The sequence below is a fragment of the Vanessa tameamea genome, chromosome 13 (assembly GCF_037043105.1).
Source record: "Vanessa tameamea isolate UH-Manoa-2023 chromosome 13, ilVanTame1 primary haplotype, whole genome shotgun sequence".
In the NCBI taxonomy this organism is placed as follows: domain Eukaryota; kingdom Metazoa; phylum Arthropoda; class Insecta; order Lepidoptera; family Nymphalidae; genus Vanessa; species Vanessa tameamea.
In genome coordinates, this window is record NC_087321.1 from 9,059,801 (window position 1) to 9,081,374 (window position 21,574).

At 31.4% G+C, this 21,574-nt stretch overlaps 1 protein-coding gene across 1 annotated transcript in view; it reads right to left on the reverse strand.

The window, feature by feature from the left end:
- Positions 1–8,369, reverse strand: part of LOC113402479 (uncharacterized) — a 75,492-nt gene extending 67,123 nt beyond the window's left edge. Inside the window, exon 1 of the mRNA XM_064216802.1 lies at positions 8,317–8,369. The gene's annotated coding sequence lies outside the window, so the exon portion shown is untranslated. The remainder of the gene's footprint in view (positions 1–8,316) is intronic.
- Positions 8,370–21,574: the final 13,205 nt, after the last annotated feature.

Genomic DNA, 21,574 nt, shown 5'->3' on the forward strand with positions numbered 1-21,574 from the left:
AACTAATATTTATTTTAACTACATCAATTAAACTATTACTACATTCGAACAGCTGTTTTAGGATCGTTAACTATCATAATAAAATTAATCATAGAGACTCGAGAGTTCAATTAAACTGAATCTTCATTAATGAAGCTTTAATTAATTTTCTATGCGATTTCCTTTTGTCTATTGTATCGTAAGCTTTTAAATTAAAGTACACTCGAGTGAGCTTCAAATTTAAATTGTTTATTTTATCAGACTTATAAATATAATATAGATTAAATATATATAAGAAGGATTTTATGTTCTAACTTAATATTTATAAAATATAATTTATAAAATTAAATCATTTTGACGACCTCCGTGGTCGAGTAGTGTGTACACCGGTTTTCATGGGTACGCCACTCCGAGGTCTCGGGTTCGATTCCCGGCCGAGTCGATGTAGAAAAAGTTCATTAGTTTTCTATGTTGTCTTGGGTCTGGGTGTTTGTGGTACCGTCGTTACTTCTGATTTTCCATAACACAAGTGCTTTAGCTACTTACATTGGTATCAGAGTAATGTATGAGATGTTGTCCAATATTTATTTATTTATTTATTTACAGTTAGAACACTTGGGCCTTGGAGTAGATACAAGTGGGCTAGCTGATTCCCGGTATGTATTCGCGTGGCAAAGGCCGTAATAAATATTTCCGATACGTCTGCTCGTTACATTTTTTTTTCACTTTATTTATCAACAACCAACAAAATTAAATATTATTTTAGACATATATGTTATTTAGTTATTATACGGTTAAAATGTTTTTATATTTATCGTCCAATATGAAAGAGTACTAAGTCGAATATAATAGATCTAACATAATAAATACAATAAGATACAGAAGAAAACCCACAATATCCATTATTAAAGAAGTTGGCTTGTCACGGCTGTAAATGAAATAAAAGATACCGATATTTTTCTATTGAATCTCAGTAACTGCCCAATAAACGTTCCTTTTATAGACAGGAGCTAATAAAATCTCCGCCACTCAGTGCAAATTCTTTCGCTTTATTTGAATCTTCTATTAAAACAAAATCAGATAAATTTAAATTAAGTATTAGTAGTTATATTTAAAATTCAATATAGATTTTTTTTTTAATTAGCTTTGCTGTGATTGCATTTCAAAAGTAAAAGTAATAACGTGTCATTGTCACTCAGTGTGGGTTAGGCCCAAAATTCTAATCCCGCATACTGTTCCAAAGTATTTTGGTGGATATTACACATGTGACAATCTTCATTTAACACGCTACTATATCCTTACTATGTTTGCCTCCACTGCCAAGGACGACATGCTTTATAAATTCAAATCAAGCAAACGAAAAGTCAGTGCTCTAAACTGGTGCACCACCAATTTAACATTAAAATATCTAGACTAGTTAGCCGACCTCTAATAAAATTGCCATACACAAAAAATATTATCGAAGTATTAGTTCCAAACGAAAATAGAAGTTGATCGAAACGATCCATGACATTAATGTTTCATATTTTAGTTTTAAATTGAATGAACTTTCGATTTACAGATTGAACAAAATTGAAGATTCATTTTTAGAAAAGATATATTGTAATAGTATTTCTAATACTTTATTAGAGTGGCCCAGTTGATGGCACATTGAACGATGGACCTTACTGAAGATATCGCACTCCTAAAACGGAGCCAGTTCACCCAACCAAGTCATACTTAGAAAATTTTGAAGAGGCAATTGAGGATAATGATATGACACCTAGACTTTTTCGATTGGCTAAAATCATGAAATCAGACGAGAAGATCTCAGATATCGTGAAACTCACGCGTCTCAAAACACCACCCAAAGCAGTTCTTCGGGAGTATTATATGAGATAAAAATTTGTCTTTGTAATTCATCCTGTACTCGGCGACGAAGGGAAATGGTAAAACCTGCACGGTATTAAATTCTGACACATTTGTATTATTAGAGCGTGGTGTAATTAAATTTAGCTTCAAGGTATCTTTATGAGGAGAGGAGTCCCAGCAGTAAATTACTAACGGACTGTTTCTTTATTTTACTCTTTAAACCCATACTAATATTACGATATTATATGAGAAATTCATTTAAAAGTAATTTCACTTTATGTGCTTCCGACTTAATTTAAAGTTAACGTTAAAAAATACCATTATTTGGATATAATTAGCGTCAGTGAGATACGTATATATGATTGAATAATATTAAACGTCCTTTATTCGATAAACATTTACAATTTCACCTACATTTATTTATATGCTCAATCCTTAATATAAGTATTTCGTATATAAATGTATGTTTACAAGGTTACTAAAGTGTAATAATTTTTCGTTGATATGATAAAACAAAATTAAATGAAAACAAATAATGGTCTAATTATGAGAATTTTATATCAAAAGAAAAACAAATTCGCCTTAGTGAAACAATAAAACATTGTGAACGATATAGCTGTCCAATCAACATAAAAAACAAACCTATTATTTGTAAATTTAAGGTCTCTAATATAAAATACATCGATTGTTTAGTAGATATTTTCACTAAATTATAGTCAATGGGCGGCAACAAGACGACAGATACTGAACGTAAAAAAGCCATCAAAATTCTAATTTTATAATTTTCTGGCAGCTGTCGATACGATACTATTTCTACGTCACCCACTTGTAAAGTTAGCGTTCATTTATTAATAGTACCAATACGCAATTACACGTATAAGTTATATTTAGACACGCCCAATTATAACAATTTGTCTTATATTTTAAGGATCAGGAACTAAACAAGACAAACAGACCAGTAAACTTTTTATTATATTTTGACCAAAATTACAACAACTATTTTGGTTAAAATAGAATCAAGTGACGTTTAAAATATCCGGAAATAAAATTACTAGTTATTGAAATATCGAAACCGAACAAAGATTGACGTCGGCAAGTTAGGAGCAGTCCTAAATAAATTATTAGATGTTGAATAAATAAAAAACCAATACATGCCGTTTTTATGGCATAAGCAGACGGACGGGCAAATGGGCGATCAGATCCTTTAAGGTCCTAGTAGTTTGCCATTCCTTACAATGTACTGACATTACCATGCGCCACCTACCTTAGAGACGTTATGTTATGTTATGAGATGTTATGTCTCTTGTGCTTGTTTTTACACAGACTCACTCAATCCGGAATACATCGATAGTAATATTTATGCTTGGTGGTAGAATATATGATGAGTGGGTGGTACCTACCCAGATGGGTAGGCACAAACCTGAGTTGCACAAAGTCCTAATATCAAGTTGCTATTCATATTAAATTTGAAAATAGTAGGAAAAAAAAGTTTTGTAATATTGTAATCCATTCCTCCTTATTTTATTTTAACATTCATAACAAGTTTTCAGCTGTCTAAACTCTAAAAATAATATAAACATAAAATAAATCAATACAAAATGGTAGGTCTTAAATACGTCTCAAGTATATTTTGTTTATTGCAATTTGTACGAAATAATGACGTTTTCCTTAAAACCATGACATGCTAAAATTCATCATTAACTATGATTTAAACAAAAAAAAAGCAGCAAAATAAATCTGTCAAGAATCATATAAAATCAAAAATACGTGCGAGCAGATCAATGCGAGTCATCCATCACTATGTATCATGTAATAGACGACTCCGGACGATGACTCAATTTATTTTCATTCGTAAAATAACAGATTTTATAGCAAACGTTAGGATTATAATATTATAGACTCAAACAAAAACAAAAAACTATTACTACGACAACATAAATTATAATACATTTATTAAAAAAAAATAGATAGACAATATTGGACAAAATTAATGATTGGAAATGAATATAACATTATTCACGTGTTGAAATTCAAATATCGAAGTTATTATAGTCTGTAGCATTACGCTCATTGACAGATATGTTTGACATTTAAACGCACGATTAGAGACAGAAAAGTACTTCATAAGAATTGAATTAAATTGAAGTACTTCATATTTAAAAAGTACAGAGAAATAAATTCAGCAATTTTATTATTTTAGTTTTAGTCACGACAGTTCACAATTTTCGATTTTATTTAAATGAACTTGGTAGTGACAGCTTTATTCTTATCTTCTTATAAATAAAAATGAATATTTGTATGTTTGACTCTATTCGTTCCTAAAACATTGATCCGATTGTTATGGAAAGACGTTACGTTTACGCCCGAAATGTTCCTAAAACAAAGAAAAACAAGATTTTTTTCTTTGTATATCTTTCAATATCGATATTTTATGTAAGCCTTGCCCGTGCGGGCAGATAGTATAATATAGAATTTCTGCATGTTTTACTATTGAGAAAGTCACTAATTCCATAATAACATACGTACCTTCGTCAAGACGTTTGTAAACAATCAAATATTTTTCTTGTGTTTATATTGTGTTTGTATAATATTTTTCTCAGTGATTAAAGAAAACATCTCTATGGCATATCAGGATAAAATTCTAGAAGCAATCAGGAATGTAGCAGCTTCGTGCCTTCTCCATAATCGAAAAATTTGCTTAGCCTAGCACTGGAATATTCACGAACTATTACTATAAACGTTTTGTGGTTATAACGTAAAAGCGAAATACATTGTTCCATAAAAGAATATCATCCATCCAAATAGACAGAAGCAAATTGCACGAGGTAATGTGAACGAAACTTTTGTTATTTTAGAAAAAATGTGTCTTCTTTCTTCTAACAAAGTAAATTGGAAGGGTAATAATTTAGGAATGCCACAGAGCGCGGCGTGGATGAGACGTTGAGCGTAGTAATTTAAAGTTGAACGCCTGGTGAGCTTTCCTTCTCGTTGGACTGATAGTTAGGAAGTGTTTACATCAGCAAAATTCTAACAAAACTAATTACATCGTTTGGACTAATCATTCGCATTTGTCACATTCAGGGAATACTATATTTATATTATTATACAATAAAAGGATACTTAAGGATGTGCTTCATCTAAAAATACTTTAAACGTTACTTCATATTTAAATCGTTTGATAGGACGTTTCAATCAAATCATTGTCTTTTCGTAGTCTGGGTAGGTAACACCTACTCATCAGATATTCTTCATCAAAAAGCAATACATGGAATTGTTGTGTTCCAGTTTGAGGTGAGGCAATGTAACTACAGACATAAGGACATGACATCGTGGTACCCGAACGTTGATGGCGCGATGTATGAAATGGTTAATGTTTTTTTACAAGGCTATTAATGGCTATAATGGTGGTGACCGCTTGTCATCATTGTGATGCAGTGTGCTGCATTCAACATACTATATTAAAAAAAAGTGAAAATATAATTTATTCAAACACATTTTAATGGTCATTTTACAGAATTTACCCCGTGCGTGACTCGTATAAACTTCATTATATGATATCATTATAATAACAATATGACAATTTTATTAAGGGAACTATATAGTTTTATTTATTTAACACTACAAATTGGTTCACTTTAATTATATGTATGTAAAATTAAATCTGTGCCTTGGTGCTAAAAGAGCCAATATCAGTAACCTATACTTTTGGTTATCAGAATAGAAGTAAGAAACATATATTTTTAGTAATGTTAAAGTTGTTAATTTGGCCTAGTGCGCCCTAGTACACCGGAATACCCACTAAAAAATCAGCGGTACCCTGTTCGTCTTTTCGGAGGGCGCCACAGAATCGCTTTCGTATGTTCCCGTGACGAATAACCAAACTTATGTCACAGCTTCACTTTGACACATAAATAAAAAAAAATCTTATGACATTATGATAAATATTTGTTATATCTTATATAACAAATATTTATCAAAATATTTACAGTTACAATAATTTATTTAAATATTAATAGTGTAACACATTCTTAAGCACAGGACTTCTCGAGAAACTAAACTTGATTTTAAAACAATTATCAGGACAAAAGTTTATATTAAATCAAACATAGTTTCACTTTAGATACGAAAACTTCATGATTATCTTAACTTTCTCTCATTTATTAAGTCGGTGTAGTGTAAACTACATGGAAAGGATTTGAGATACTCACAAACCATTGGAAACCATTGTAAACTTTGGAATTAGAACGTTTTAGTTGGTGGTCTCCTTGCCACTATGGGGTCAGTTGAGTCACAATCGGTCGCGGTTAATAGATGGACTTAACAAAGATTCTTCTTCATCACATTTATCAGTTATTGTTACACTCACGGGTTAAGATTCGGTGGCCAAATTCTACTGTGCCAGAAGCACATGGCATTAATGAGCCTAAATAAATATAAGTTAATGATACAACGATATAATTTTCTTGAAATTAGAAAGAGAAAAAAGAAAATATGCCATGTAAGTCATGAAACGATGTCATTGACATTGACGATGACCTTCACTTTCAGTGCGCATGAACCATAATGTATGATCTAATTTCTAATAAAGTTATATGTCATTGGCTTACGTAGACTAACACAACGTGAAGTTTTCTATTTGCTGGTTGTTAAACTTTCGACCAAGCTCCAAACGGACATGACATAAGAAACTTGTTCAGGGAACTACGTGACTGCAGTGTGAGAGAAGCTGCAATTAATCTTCTGATGTCGTATCAGATCAATCGGATTCGAGCTATTGATGTAAATGGAATGAAATATTCCTCAGGGATCTGTTCTCAACCATTTCTTGCCTTGTATTTTTCGATAACAAACTCTAGATAGTATTGTCTGCTGACACAAGTATAAAAAAAAAGATTGAAAATGTAAACAATACTCTCTCTTTGGAATAACGAAACGCTAAATGTATTAAATTCTCTACTTCAAACGTAAGACGTAAAAAGAATGTCCTACAAAATTCTAGAAACAGTAGATTATAGGGCAAATTTTTGACCAGCATTAAGCAAGCGTAATGCTGCTTCGAGTATATTGAATAAATATTTTGACTTTGACTTTGGAATTGGCATGTTTAAAAAAGGAACTTACATTTATATATTTACGTGATATCATTAAATTATTCTGCTCTTGTAAATTGTCAGATATTATTTTTAATCATGATTAAATGTAGTATTTTTAATCATGTTTAATGTATAATTTACAACTTCCCTTCGTATAACGACGAACGAGCGAAATTATGCCAAAAATATGTTAAAATCTTCAATAACATCCTAATGTTAACACCAACAAACTGAAATATTAAATCTGGCACAATTTGTAAATTCTAATTAAATAGTTTTGTATCTCAAAAACCTTCTAAAATTGAAAGTTGAATAAAAAAGTATGTATAGAAAAAAAATTACAATATACAAAATATACATAATATACAAAAATATACAATACGTACACATGTGCTGTCCATGTCGAACTATACTGTAATGTAGCTTAATGGTAAGCCCAAAAAATAAATTCATTTAGAGCATGGTCTAAATTAATTTATTTTTATATCTTGGACCACCAAGCAATAAATATTAGAAGATGTCTTGAGATGACATTTATCAGCAGCTAAGCTTTCAGCCTTTGCAAAACATGTACTGAATGAAATGCAATTCGAATCGATCTTCTTTAAATAAAATCTAAGGATCTGTTTTATGGAAAATTGATGCCGTTACGCGGCGATGTTGCTCAGCCATCCGTTCAAGAGAACTCGCTTCAAATGATTGTAATTTTTAACCTCAAAGCTAAAATATTGTATTGCTCGCCGAGAACAGCTCGTACCAAATTGTATTTTCATAACAAAATACCTATTGTATATATATTTTGGAAAAAGTTGTTCCTTACTATACTTTTTATTTTATTTGACCCTTAAAATGTTCTTATGTAGTCAAATCGTCTGTACGATAATAAATAATAATAGTTAAAGCATTCTGCAATATTCGTCGAGGTATCAAATTATCCTCGCGAAAATATAATATTTAACTAAAATAGGCCTGAAGACACAAAAATAATTAAATGATGCCTAAAATAAGATCATAAACTTTTTACATTTTTACCTTTAACGGTTATAGTTATTATAGTTTATTATCATATCATGTTCTCATATTTCACCATCGTTTTCAGCTGTGAGTTTCGAGATTGCTCTCGCATAATATCTCCAATACTAAGAACCTTATTTATACGTTTAAGATATGCTAATAAACGAAAAATGCTATCTATTTTTGTATTTTCATAAAATCTTCAATGACAACACTTAACATTACTGTACTAGCTAATTCAGCAATTAAATCTTGCATAAAATTACATACTATTTTTATTGATAGTTAAAGAACTTTTGAACAGCAATGCCATTCACTACATACTAGTAGACGTTATATTGGAGCGGAAATGAAATGACACTGATGCTATAAAACACACCTCGGTTCTTGCTTAATGGACATAAGGCGAATAGTCGACCCTGTAACAAACCCATACCTCTCGAGTGATCGGAAATTAATATCACATAATAATACTACTATTTTATAAAAAAAAAAATGATCCATAAACTTACATAAAAACAGTTGACTAAACAATCGATTCTTAAGTACCGAAAACTTAACTGAAAGTGATGGTATTTTACATTCGACGTAAGAATATCAACTCATATATTGATTAATTCGTTTTTCAGTTAAGGAATACAAAACAATATACACAAAAACACAATGATGGTAGAGGTATGTAAATGCGAAAAAAAGAGGATTTGTAAATATCGGTTACGACTGGCATTTTATAAAAAATAATTAAGCGTTACTAGAAGCAGAGTATTTTTATAGGCATCATTGAAATAAAGTTGCTATCACCGATTCGCCCTTAAGTAGTCGATGTATATAAAATTTAATACGACCATTCTGACTCTTGGCCATTGCAAGGTCGAAGAAAATAGCTTATATTACCGCGATACCTTACACCATCAAGTACTTTGTATAATAGACAATTTTCGAAAGATAATAATAGGCTTTTAAAGATTGATTTTCATTCGGTACTACACTTTATTCTTATTTATTACATTTTTATGTTATTTAGTAAAACAAAAATACATTTCAAAGAAAGAAGAATTTACAACCTTGGATCTGAGGGGGTACCTAACCCGGGTGGCAATTCGAACAATATAGAAAGACAGGAGGGCTGGTAAAATTTTTTCCCATTCGGAATTGCGTTTCAACGGGAAAATGCTGCTAGCATTCCTGTCACCATTTATTTGTACAGTAGCTATTTTTTTGTATATAATTAAGGCTTTGATGTTATTATTTCTTATGTAAATAAATATTTAACAAATAGATCTAGTAATTAATAAATAGACCAACTGTTAGAAAACAGTATACACAATAGTATTACGAAAAGTTGCAACTGTTCTTACGATTCTTACGATATTCGATACGAAATAGGCGCAAAACTATACATGTGTGATTTTTGACAATTTCACGTTTAAATATAGAAAATGACGAATTCATTTTGAATGAATTTCAGCTGTACGAAACCTGAACAGGCTGCTAGTTACCTCATTATACCGTATTCCAGTGAATTTATCACTCTATATGATCAACCATTTTAAACTATTTTTAACGATTTGAATATTGAATAGATCATTTATGATGGTCCCGTATAAATACATAAAAAAAAATTAGGAATTTTTAGCCTAAGCATAATAAGGCAAGGCTAATCAGTTAAGAATTTCAGTTTCTTTTTTTTTTAATGTTCTGACCAAATTATCTTTCGCGAGACCAAAACTTATTAGGTGATCCTATTTTTCTTCTATTATCATCCAATTTACAGTTGTTTATTATCAAATCATTAAAATTAGGCGAAGTATTTCTTTCGTAATTAAAATTACTGACATCTTTGTAATAAAACAATAACATAGTCGAGAAAAGACTAATATCTGTCTCCAAGATTATGTTATTTAACCTTTTTAGAAAATTAGGTTAGCGTCAACGACTGTTTTTTTTTTATTCATTAAAATATACTAGCAGTTCACCCTGACCTTGTACAAGTATATTTTCCCGTTTTTAAATTTTAAAAAAGTATCAAGTGTCGAGTGCCGGTTAAAGTTTTTTAAAGCCCGACTCGTTTGCCGTGACGCCAAACGGCATGACGACGTGACATGACGTTTTCCGTCCGATCTATCACCGCTCTCACTCCCAAGCTTGAAGCTTGGAAGCCTTGTGTGTGCATGGCGCGTGAACTTCATTTGTAAAAAAAACATATTTATGTTATTAACGAAACTCTATATTTTTATTTATTTTACTTTATATTTGTTCCATAAATTTCGATGATTCCGTTTTGATATCAATATTATAACATGCTTTCGTCAACGAAGGATTTTTTTTTATCCCAGGTTGTTAGTTGTTTACTTGAATGTTACGTAATGGCAAGTATTTTAACAATGAAAATTTATGAGGCAATCTTGTGGGTCTGTGAATATTAAAAAAAACCATTATATTTTTTAAATTCTGAAAGTATAAAATTAAAATATTTTTACTACCAACGCCTTGCGCTTCACCTTCCAGAAATATTCTATATCCGTAACCGGAATCAATAAGCATACAAGTTATTGATGTCAGAAATAAACCACGGACATTTCGTATTGATTTTTTTCTTCTGCTTTCATAGACATATTTTCTTATATCGCCCTTTTTCGACATTTAGATATTTAATATTATTCTAAGCAACTGTGTATGTGTAATATGGTTTTTGTTTTTAAATGGTATGAAAAATATCTCCATTACTAAATATTTAATAATTTGTAATTGGAAACAAAATATAATTGTAACATTTTTTTCTTGAAACAATGCTAAATTAATAAATTAAAAAAAATACGAAATAAGAAATCCCTCAACGCCCCTCCAACATTTCGTTACGTCATGTATCTGCGGTTAGCGTGACATTGTCGCTTGAATTTTGCATGCCGACCATTGAGCCGGCAAGCGTGACCAAAGGTCGTGGCTTCAGAGCTTTTAGTCTATAAACTTACCTGAAATCACTAACTTTAATAACTTAAGAAGTCTTTACATGCCGCTGAACCTTTTGATTAGCTTATTCATAATTGATGCGAGAGTTCAAGTTCATATTAAAGTAGTTATATAATATTTTATTTAAATGCTTACTTGTATAGTTGTGAATTTTTATTATTTCTCAAGCTAGAACACGTGACTCTTTATAACCGATGATTGCCGGTTCAAACCCGTGAAAACAACACAGTCTCCATGTGCTTAAATTGTATTTATAATTTATCTCTTACGGCGTATCGGCGAAGGAAAACATCGTTAGGAAGCATCAGAAAACATCGCACGATAAGTATCTAGTTCTCCTTAATAGAAAACGAGCCCTTGCCCAGCTGTGGACCATTAACGGGCTGTGCTATTTTACACCAATAAAAAGTCATAGTGATACTTGATTTAAATATAGATAATTTAAATAAACTAATAATTTAAATACTATCCGTCCTGACTTTGCACAGGTAGAATACGGGTCTGTATAGATCGTTTATATCGAAGGATATAACGATTTTTGGACTAGGAACCGTGTCCTACGCACAAAACGGTTCCTGCATACGTACACAGAACAACTCACGAATGAGAAGCTTTCATCACAGAATGATGAATGGTTAAAGAAAGCCACTCATTTTTATTTATATAGACTTAATATAAAACTCAATGTACGTATATATACATATTTTTTTATAAAAATAAGAAATAATTAAGTGAAACTTAAGGTTAATTCATTTGTAACAAAGTCTGTGTGTATGAGACGACTAAAGCTAGCCATTGACGATACGCCATCTCATATACGGTACGGATGGAAATCTATGCATCCAATCAAAATGGACGTCATTCGCGGCCAACTGTCAATGTCAAAAACGTGTGCCACGCCGTTTTGTAAGCAATAAAATAGTAAAAAAAAATAGTAAAAATGCAATTTTGTCTCATTTTATATTCTCGCGTTGACGGCGATACATGTGCTGGATCACAGGATTATAAAATCCATTGCATGTTTTGATCCATATGTGTAGAATATCGTGCAACGTTTGCGACGGTGCGTACGTCCCAAAATGGAAGTATAGTCAACGTCTTTAATCTGGAATGGAAACAGACGCATCGTCAATAGCTTCATTTAGAATTATTTTAGAAGAAGATTATATTTATTAAATTTGTCTATATTAATACGTGATGCAAAATTATGTATGAAATCACATAACTAATATTTTGATATAATGTGCATTAGAAATACATTAAATTGATAAAAAGTACATTACAAAGACTACCACGCATTTGACACACACATATATGTAAATACGTATTGAATATGAACACTTATAGTGTAGGTCCATACTACTAATTAAAATACACGTTATTTCAAGTCAATTCAATTCAATTCTTAGTTGTGTCAACCACGCACAGATTATGCAAGTCATGTCAAAGTTAAAAATCAATGATGCTGTATTTGACAATTTTGGATTTTTACTCTAAAAATGACATGGTATCGTCCAGTTGAGCCTAATTTTTATCTGTCGAATCAATGTATCTTATAGTTTTGTTAGCAAAGTATGACGGTCGAATTTTGACCTATCATGGACCACAAGTTTTGTTTACTTAAAATTGTATATACCATTAATTTATTAAAACTCGGATTATTTAACATAGGGTGACCCGTCTTCTTGAGCGAATAGATCTGTAATAAGTTAAGAAGAACTGTCTGCTTCTTTGAATGACAAATCAATTAGGCAAGAGAGAAATCATTGTATGATTGAACACCCGCTGAACATCGTTTATAAATAAGGCCGTTTAATTTTAAAATAAGTAAATAGGTAACTGTTACTGTAATATCATCCGAGCTGTTAGACACAAATAAGGGATTTTTTTATATCTATAATTACGCTTTATTCAGAGCAATGTTATTATATTTTTTGCATCGATGTTTAATTGCTCACACTACCTACGAGTGCACTTAGAGCTGTTTCACACACACATTGTTTGGTCGCTTTGTCTCATGTACCGGTAATTACATTTACTACATCACAACAAAAACTATCTTAGAAATTAGCCGCATTATATATTATGTGTACCATATTAAGTGGATGGTATTTGCTTATTTCTTACAGATGAGATTTTTATCAAAGAGTTCGGATGAAGATTTTTCTGCGATAAAACCTGCTTTTTATAGTGTAATTGATACTGGCCAGTAAGTCTGATAATATTATAGCATATAATCTCGCATACGAAGTTGGCCATTCTACATTGACAATGTGGCTAACGGCCAAAGTGTTGGTGAAGTGTGAAGTGAAGTGTGTGCGCTTGTACCCCAAGTGTACTACCTTCTTCTCCCAATTAGAAAGGACAACAAACAGAAACTGTTAAAAATATACTAGATTAAAAAGCGTAGCACGTGGCTTATTCTAAGTTCGTGCTGATAATGATTCTTTTTTTAAATTTAGAATTGAAAAATAGTCCGCCGAATGGGCATGAGATGATAAGTTATTACCACCGATTACAAACATTGGCACAGTAAAGAAAGAAATAATACCTATTCCTTGCATCGTCAATACGCCACAACCTTGAGAACTAAAATGTTACGTCACTAAATTAGCTCACTCACCCTTCAAACCGGAGCACAATAATACTAAGTATTGCTGTTTGGCGATAGAATATGTGAGTAACCGTAACCGTTACATCAACGATGTAGGTAAATGAATAAGACAATATTATTAATAGGTATTTAAAACAAAATTTTTACTGTAAGTAGATACTATTTTGAATGTGTATTTCAAAATAGTAACTTCCCTTAAAGCCCTGCCTCTCCCCTACCCATAAAAACGCGACAAAGTGATATACTTCAAGACGCTCGGATATAAATTCTAATTTGAAATGAACTCGAATGCAGTATCTTCATCACGTCTGATATAGACTAGTAATAAATAAGGTTCAATTCAGAATATATTGAGAAATATCACGCAAAGGAAATACATTTTCTCTGGCATATCGACATCATTAATTAGACTGATATTTCTCATTAACGAATGGTAATTTGGTTAGGTTATCAGTTAAATTCTTCTTTTTCATGTCATTGCTCAAATGAGCCAAGACGGTAAGTGGTCACCTCTTCCCTTAAACGTTGCTACTGTAAATATATTTCATCCTTCCTTAAACCTTGAAAACTAAGGTGTTATGTCCCTTATGCCAGTAGTTATACTGCCTTATTCACTCTTCAAACCTGAACAAAACAATAATCGTTTGGCGATTAAATATGTAATGAATCGGTGGTACAAAGTCAATTCGTTCTCTCAACTTTTTAGAAATAATAAATATCTGCAATCCTGCTTCAGCTGCAGCTTCACGGAATTAAGTCGATTATTAAGACTCTTCGGATTGTTACGGGTAATTTATACTTATCATAATATAAATCAATGTCGCTTCCGTCTGTATGCTCAAATATTTTAAATTATGCAACGGATTTGAATGCGGCTTTCATCAATAAACAGAGAGATATATGTATAAACATATTATAGTAGAGAAAAGTTGAAATACTCGAATTTCAACTTTTCTAGCTGGAAATGAAAAATATTTTTTATTTTTGTTCTTCAATCTAAAAGTTATATATAGATCCTCATTGCAACCGTGTGAAACCATAACGGGTAGCTACTTTATAAATAAACATCACTCAAAAATCTATATATATTTATATCGAAATAGATAGTCTACATAGACAGTAGGTAAACTGAGAAGTTTGAATATTGTATAGTTAGATATTGATTGTGTATGTGTCAATAATAATCAACCAAATTGTAACCAGCAGTATTTCGCCGTTTACGACCCGATGGGGATCAATGAAACAAATATGTGCACACCGGCTAACTATATTAATAATCTTTATATAATTTGAATGATTTTTTAATATCGACGAGCATATTGAAATATCAGTAACTATTTATATGTATATATAATCATATTCAGCTATTTTATTAAAACAGGTTATTAATTACTGGTTAGCAATCGTGACTTCGTACGTCTGAGGGAGAGATGCCGTCAGGGGGACGGTTTTATAATGTAATAATATAAGTTAGAATAACACTTTATATTTGCTTCAAACAATACAATTTCTAAATATATTATATGAACTTACACTTGCGAACATTTTTTTGTTCTCGCAAGAATAATGCAATTACGTATTCCCCATAAGTAGGGACATATGTGGGACTGCGCCGACTGTACCGGTATACCCACTAAAAATTCACCGGTACCACGCTACCCACTCCGTCTTTTAAGAATCGTTGCTAATACAATTCTCTCTACTAATAATTATACTCTACTGTCTGCACGACCTCGTATGTGCAAGAAGTGTATACTATAAACTTCGATGCAATATATTATTATAAAAAGAAAAACATATTCATCTTATTAACTTTGGTCTTGCCCCTACTACCTTCAATGAATTATTTCAAAAGAGTATCGATTCCAATCCAGCATACTTCAATAACTTAAACACAACACACCAATACGCTATTACTCAATAGTTCGCGATTTAACGGTACTCATTCCGGAGTATCATGTAACTACAGAATGACCTTTCTAATTAGACGAAGTCCTCGCGTAAGGTTCACTCTAATCAATGCCCAGCCATTAATACGATACTCACGTAACAGAATGTACGCTCTTATGCATTACACGTGACCATTTAAGAGTGGTTATTGCGTTTTTTTAACTGCTGATGTTACTTTCGTAATAAAAGAATTAATGCTACGAATTGAACACATGTTTGTTACGCTATCTCATTCTTACTTACGTGATTAAATGTGACAGCAAAACTTTAAGATTCTGTGTAATTAGTTTAGCTTTGTTGTAGCTAGTTTAAATTGTCTAAACCTGAATAGACACTAATCCAGTTTCTCTGTAATTAGGTATTTATTACTGGTTTTCAAGGAATTAGTTAGAAGGCAGAGCCTGTAAATGTTCAACAACTGGGCTCAACAACAGCAAAGGTCTGCTGTACTATTGAGGATAAATTTGTAGCCTATTTCATCACGCTACTCAAATGAGCCTTCGTGAATTCCCATGTGACAGAATTAAATCCAACCCATGTCTGTTTCCTCGCGATGTGTTACAGACAGACCAGAAATATGAATTATAAACACAAACATATAAAAACTCAGTGCTGCTTTATATCCGCAATCAAATTCACTGGGCGACGGCTCGGCAATTATTTATAGAACAAAAAATTTAAAAGTTAATTTGATAGAAAATTTAAAAATTTCATCGAAATAGCGTTTAAAAATGATTAATAATTAATAAAAAAATTCTGACTTTATTGCACACAATGATTTTTTATATTTAAGAGTAACAAGTAATTTTATCTTAATCTTAAAGTTTCTGATAATTACATACTCGTAATAAAGGACAAAATTAAACACGACAATAATTGTTAATAGATCAAATGTTAGGTGAAAGAAATAAATATTTCTGCTATTATAATTAAACGTAACTGTCCTCCAGCTAATCAACAGCTGAGTTCGAAGTTTACACTTTTATAAATGAAAAATAATCATTCATTGTTAGGAAACATTTATTTAATGAGTAAAATTGTTTATTTAAAAATAAACAATGCTTTCACTGGTTTTTGTATTAAATGTACATAAGTTGTAAATATGAAATGTTCCGTTGAATACAGACAGAAACTAACTTTGATTAGATATGTATAAATAAAATTGCAGTTCTCTCCGTATGCATTTATATACATACTAATAAATATATTATTTAAATATATAAATATATATAATTTTTAGTAAATAATGTTATTGCAACTGATTTTAAACTGTTGTACTATTTCAATTACATACTTATTACACTTTTGAAATTATCGACATATATTTAATTCTGATATCAAAAATAACTTTTATTTGTAGTACATGCATAGTAAATAAATATAATTACTCAACACAACATCATACAAAAAAAAAAGTGTGCCGTGAGTAAGCATCGACTGAAAATCGGGATATACATTTTAAATAAAATTTATTTGACATAGATTTGTGTTTTAAATGTTGGAAAACAGCAACTTTGCCGAATCTTCTGAGTGGAATATACATATATAATTAGCCTAAGTCGTCCTGAAATATCCAATATGCCGCCAACCTTGGGATCTAAGATTTTACGTCCTTGGTGCCTATAGTTATGCTCAAACCGGTAGTGGTACATTATATGTTGAATGGTACCTACTCAGACGGACTTGCACAACTGCCTACCACCAAGTAATACAAAAAATGATACAATAAATCCGAAATTAATCAAACATATTAACTTTACACATATATATTTTAAGGTACAATGTAGTATTACCAATTATAAAATATAGCGATTTGTAAGACAAATTAAATATCATTTTAATACAAGACTTCAAACTTAGCAATCTTGTTTGCAGTAGTTTTTATTGTTCATATCTTTTTACGAACTAAAGGTGAATTTAGTTTTAAAATAGGCACAATAGTCAAAACGAGGCCGAGGTTAGGATCAACCTGAGATTCTGAGGTCGCGTTTCGACTTTACCGCCTTTCAATTTAATCTTACACTATTTTAAATATTTATATACAAATAGACTATAATATGCATATAAATATTCTATAAATAAGAAATAATAAAGATAATAAACCTTACATTTCAATGTCACATGATAATACTCGTAACTTAGCTATATTGTACACAACGAATACAATTTAATTTGTCTCATCTCTCACATCTTTATTTATAGAACAATATTTCACTTGACTACTTTAATCCACTTTAGTTTTACTTTCAAAGTTTCGACAACAGCTTCATCAACGTTTAAAAGGGCATTTTTTCGCAAATCATAAAATTAATATCATAGATTATTTAAGCTACGAGTGATATCACCGATTCGATTTCAAATGTTGTCTTTTGTCCTCTTGTAATGGTGAATAGGTAATGCTACGATCGAGTTATATTTAAATAAGGCTGTTAAAAATGCTCTTTGACCCATAGTACCTGTAACCATAATAACATAAAAATTAACCCATATATTTATTTTTTTAGAGCCTTTTTTTAGAGATGGCTTAGTGGTTAGAACGCGTACATCTTAACCGTTGAATTTTCACGTGCTTATAATTCATCTCGTGCTCGGCGGTAAAGGAAAACATCGTGAGGTAACCTATATGTGTCTAATTTCAACGAAATTGCACCACATGTGAATCCATCCACCCGCATTAGAGCAGCGTGGTGGAATATGCTCCTAATCTTCTCCTCAAAGGGAGGGGAGGCCTAAGCCCAGCAGTGGTAAATTTTCAGGCTGTACATGTCTGGTTTTTTTCACGAAGAAGGTTTTTATAGTACTCTTCTTCTTCTTATATACTGTGATGTAGTAACCTAACTGGACCCGTGCTCGCTCGAACACGTTTGTAATCTATCATGCCAGATATCTTTAAAACTGGCCACCGTGCCCGTAAAACGGTTAGGATGACATCATTATTACTACAAGCCATAGAAAAAAAAAAAGTAGTGAATTGACAATTCAAACATCTGTCAATTACGAAAGTGTAGCGATACGTGCATACCTCAATATCGTACAATAAAAATACGCAACCTTCATTGGAATTAACGTAACAGAACATTTCGCCACCAGTGTCCTGGCAACGGAGATGGACCCTATTGTAGGATGCTAAGATGGGTTGTCACATTAGGTTCGACACATGTCAGGGAAACATATTAAGTGCGGGAATTGCGGCGGAAAATGTTTAAGGAAACAAGTGACACATAGGGCCCTTTTTCATTACATTTCAAAGATTATCCTTATACGTAATTTATTAAAATAAAGATTTTATTCGCTCTGACTTTAATTATAAATATACCTGCATGAAGGCACATAAGATTATAGCAGCCCTTTTAAAGGATTAAAAGTTGATAGTTTCATTAGCTCAGAGACATTAATTGCGATCATCTGCTGGAACTCTCACAGAAAACAGACATAAATTAACATTATATTTTATCATATACATAAACATTGTTCTTTATTTTGGTTTTCTTTTAGCCTTATTAGAATATCTCAGATCGCCTAGATCACCTAGTGGATAGAACACGTGCTGCATAAGCGATGGTCGTGGATTCGAAATCCAAGCGGACGCCGTTATGTTTCATATACTTAAATCCTACTTGCAAATCATCCCGTGTTTGCTAACAAAAAGAAACATCGTGAGGAAACCTACACGAGTCTGATTAAAAGCAGCGTAACGGAGTACCTAATTTCCAAACCTCCTCTTTAAGAGGACATGAAACTCTGCTCAGTACTTGTTACTATAAAATCTCTCAGAATTAATACGATCAAGCGTTAAATTGATACAATTTGTATTCTACGGATATTCAACTCATATAGAACAGTTGACAGAAAGAAGGAAATTTATACGGCCAGCAAAAATAATATAATTTAAGAGGCCATCTCTAAATATTGGAAAATCTGTGACATTCGTTAAGTCCCTGACATCGTCAGTACTTAGTACTTACCGTGAGAACGAACGGTTGTCACTTATCACGAGCTATGGGTAATAGCCCCATTACATGCAATAAATATACAGATAAAGATAGAATAATACATTCTTCTTTTTTTTAAATCGTTTCTAATCTCAATTTAACATAAAAGTGTACGATGTTTATATTCTGTTCGACTTAAGATTGACTATTTTTGACAGGAATAAAATATCTTATGGAATAAAATGGACATTATCCACTTTTGGATATTTTTTGCAAATAATCTATCAGTTAAAAGTTAGTATCGAAGACGCCATCTTGTATATTTCTAAAATCTGGGTGTAATACTTGAAGTTAGAAATCGTATGACATCACAGCTGTAATTCTGGTCATGTCTTGATATTTTCAAACAAATTCGTAATATTTTATAACCAACATCTCGACAATATGTAATTCTACATATACATATATAAAATATATGATAAGAGGCTTGTTCTAAACGATAATGAGATAATCTAATATTTACATGTTAATAGTGCGATTGCTGACTGTAATACGGGTTCTTAATACCTATTACAGTATCTATACAGACACATGCACATGCGTGCTTACCTAAAGACTGAAATGTTCTTGCTCGACAATGTGGTTCGATTATTATTGAGTAAAAATAGTTTTATTTATTGTCTTCCTTCCCACCTGTGTTGCGGTCTCTAATGGTGTAATTTTTAAAAATGGAATTCCACTACTCATATCTATTGAAAAATAATAGTGTCAAAACCATCTTAATATAATCAAAAGCATGATAGAAAGATTTATTTTATTTATAGCCAGTCTCCCCGTGGCTTTACCCGCATGTAAAGGGCGGGGCGGGGAGCATAATTCGGTATATTATATTTCTTTTTTTCCTGACAACACGGATGTATTTATGATGATTGAATTAATACTTAAAAATCTAAATATTTCGCATTTATAATATTAACTGCATATGAAAGGTTATGTTAGAATAACTACTTGAGCGTCTAATAAAAATTTGTTAATAATATATGTAACAGATATTTATTTTACACTTAAATCGTAAAATAAATCGAAACTTCTTATGAGACGTTTCTGTTGAAGATCATAACAATGTGTGTTTGCACCTGTTTACAATTTTACATAAATTCACCAAAAATTACATTATATTGTATTAATTGTAAAAGTCGGCAAAATCAGCCGACAATTATAAATCTTCATGTTACATTAAATTAAATATAAAACCCGATAAAAAACTCATTCTTTTTTTTTGTGAACACAGCTTTATGGACGTTAAAATGTATGAACAACTTACGTACATGTTTTCCTCCCTTTATTTGGCTGGTTAAAATGTGTCGTAGTATATATATGTACAAAGTATATGTTAATATCTGATCGATGAGTCGTGCCAAGGCCGTTAAGCCATGGCGTGCTGAAAGAGCACTCATACAAAAATTGCATGATACATTGGTTTCCGCTAAATCTTATCTATTCACAATAAACCAGACGCAGGGAGCGTATGTTTTATTTCTTACATTACAATAAACAGTAAACATTTAATTTAGTTATGGATGTTCTTTACGCCTTTAAAGACGTATCATTTTGTATGTTACCCAACAGATATTAATTTTAAGTGCTTAGTGATATGTTGATGGTGTAACTTTTCCAATAAATAAATAAATGTTGTATACACGTGACTGTACTAACACTGCATGAGATACGATTCCAATGATTATGGAAACGTTACAGGATCGAATTATTTGTTAAAATAAAACATAACACAAAGAAGCTACAAAAAGGTTGAATATCTTTTATACATACAATAAAATTGGAGTGTCTGTTTGTAATATTAAAATAACCCATTTTTACTAAATGTATATGTATGTATACACGGTACATATACCAAAATAAAATTTTTTACAATTTTTGTCTGTCTGTCTGTTTGTTCCAGCTAATCTCTGTAACGGCTGAACCGATTTGGACCGGACTTTCACTGGCAGATAGCGGATGCAATAAGGAGTAACTTAGGCTTTTATTTTAGAATTATATATAGAATAAAAATAAAATCATGCTACAATATATAAATAACTTAAATTCAAACAACGCGCACGATTTCGCGGGCACAGCTAGTATCAAATAAAATCAAAATATACTTTATTCGA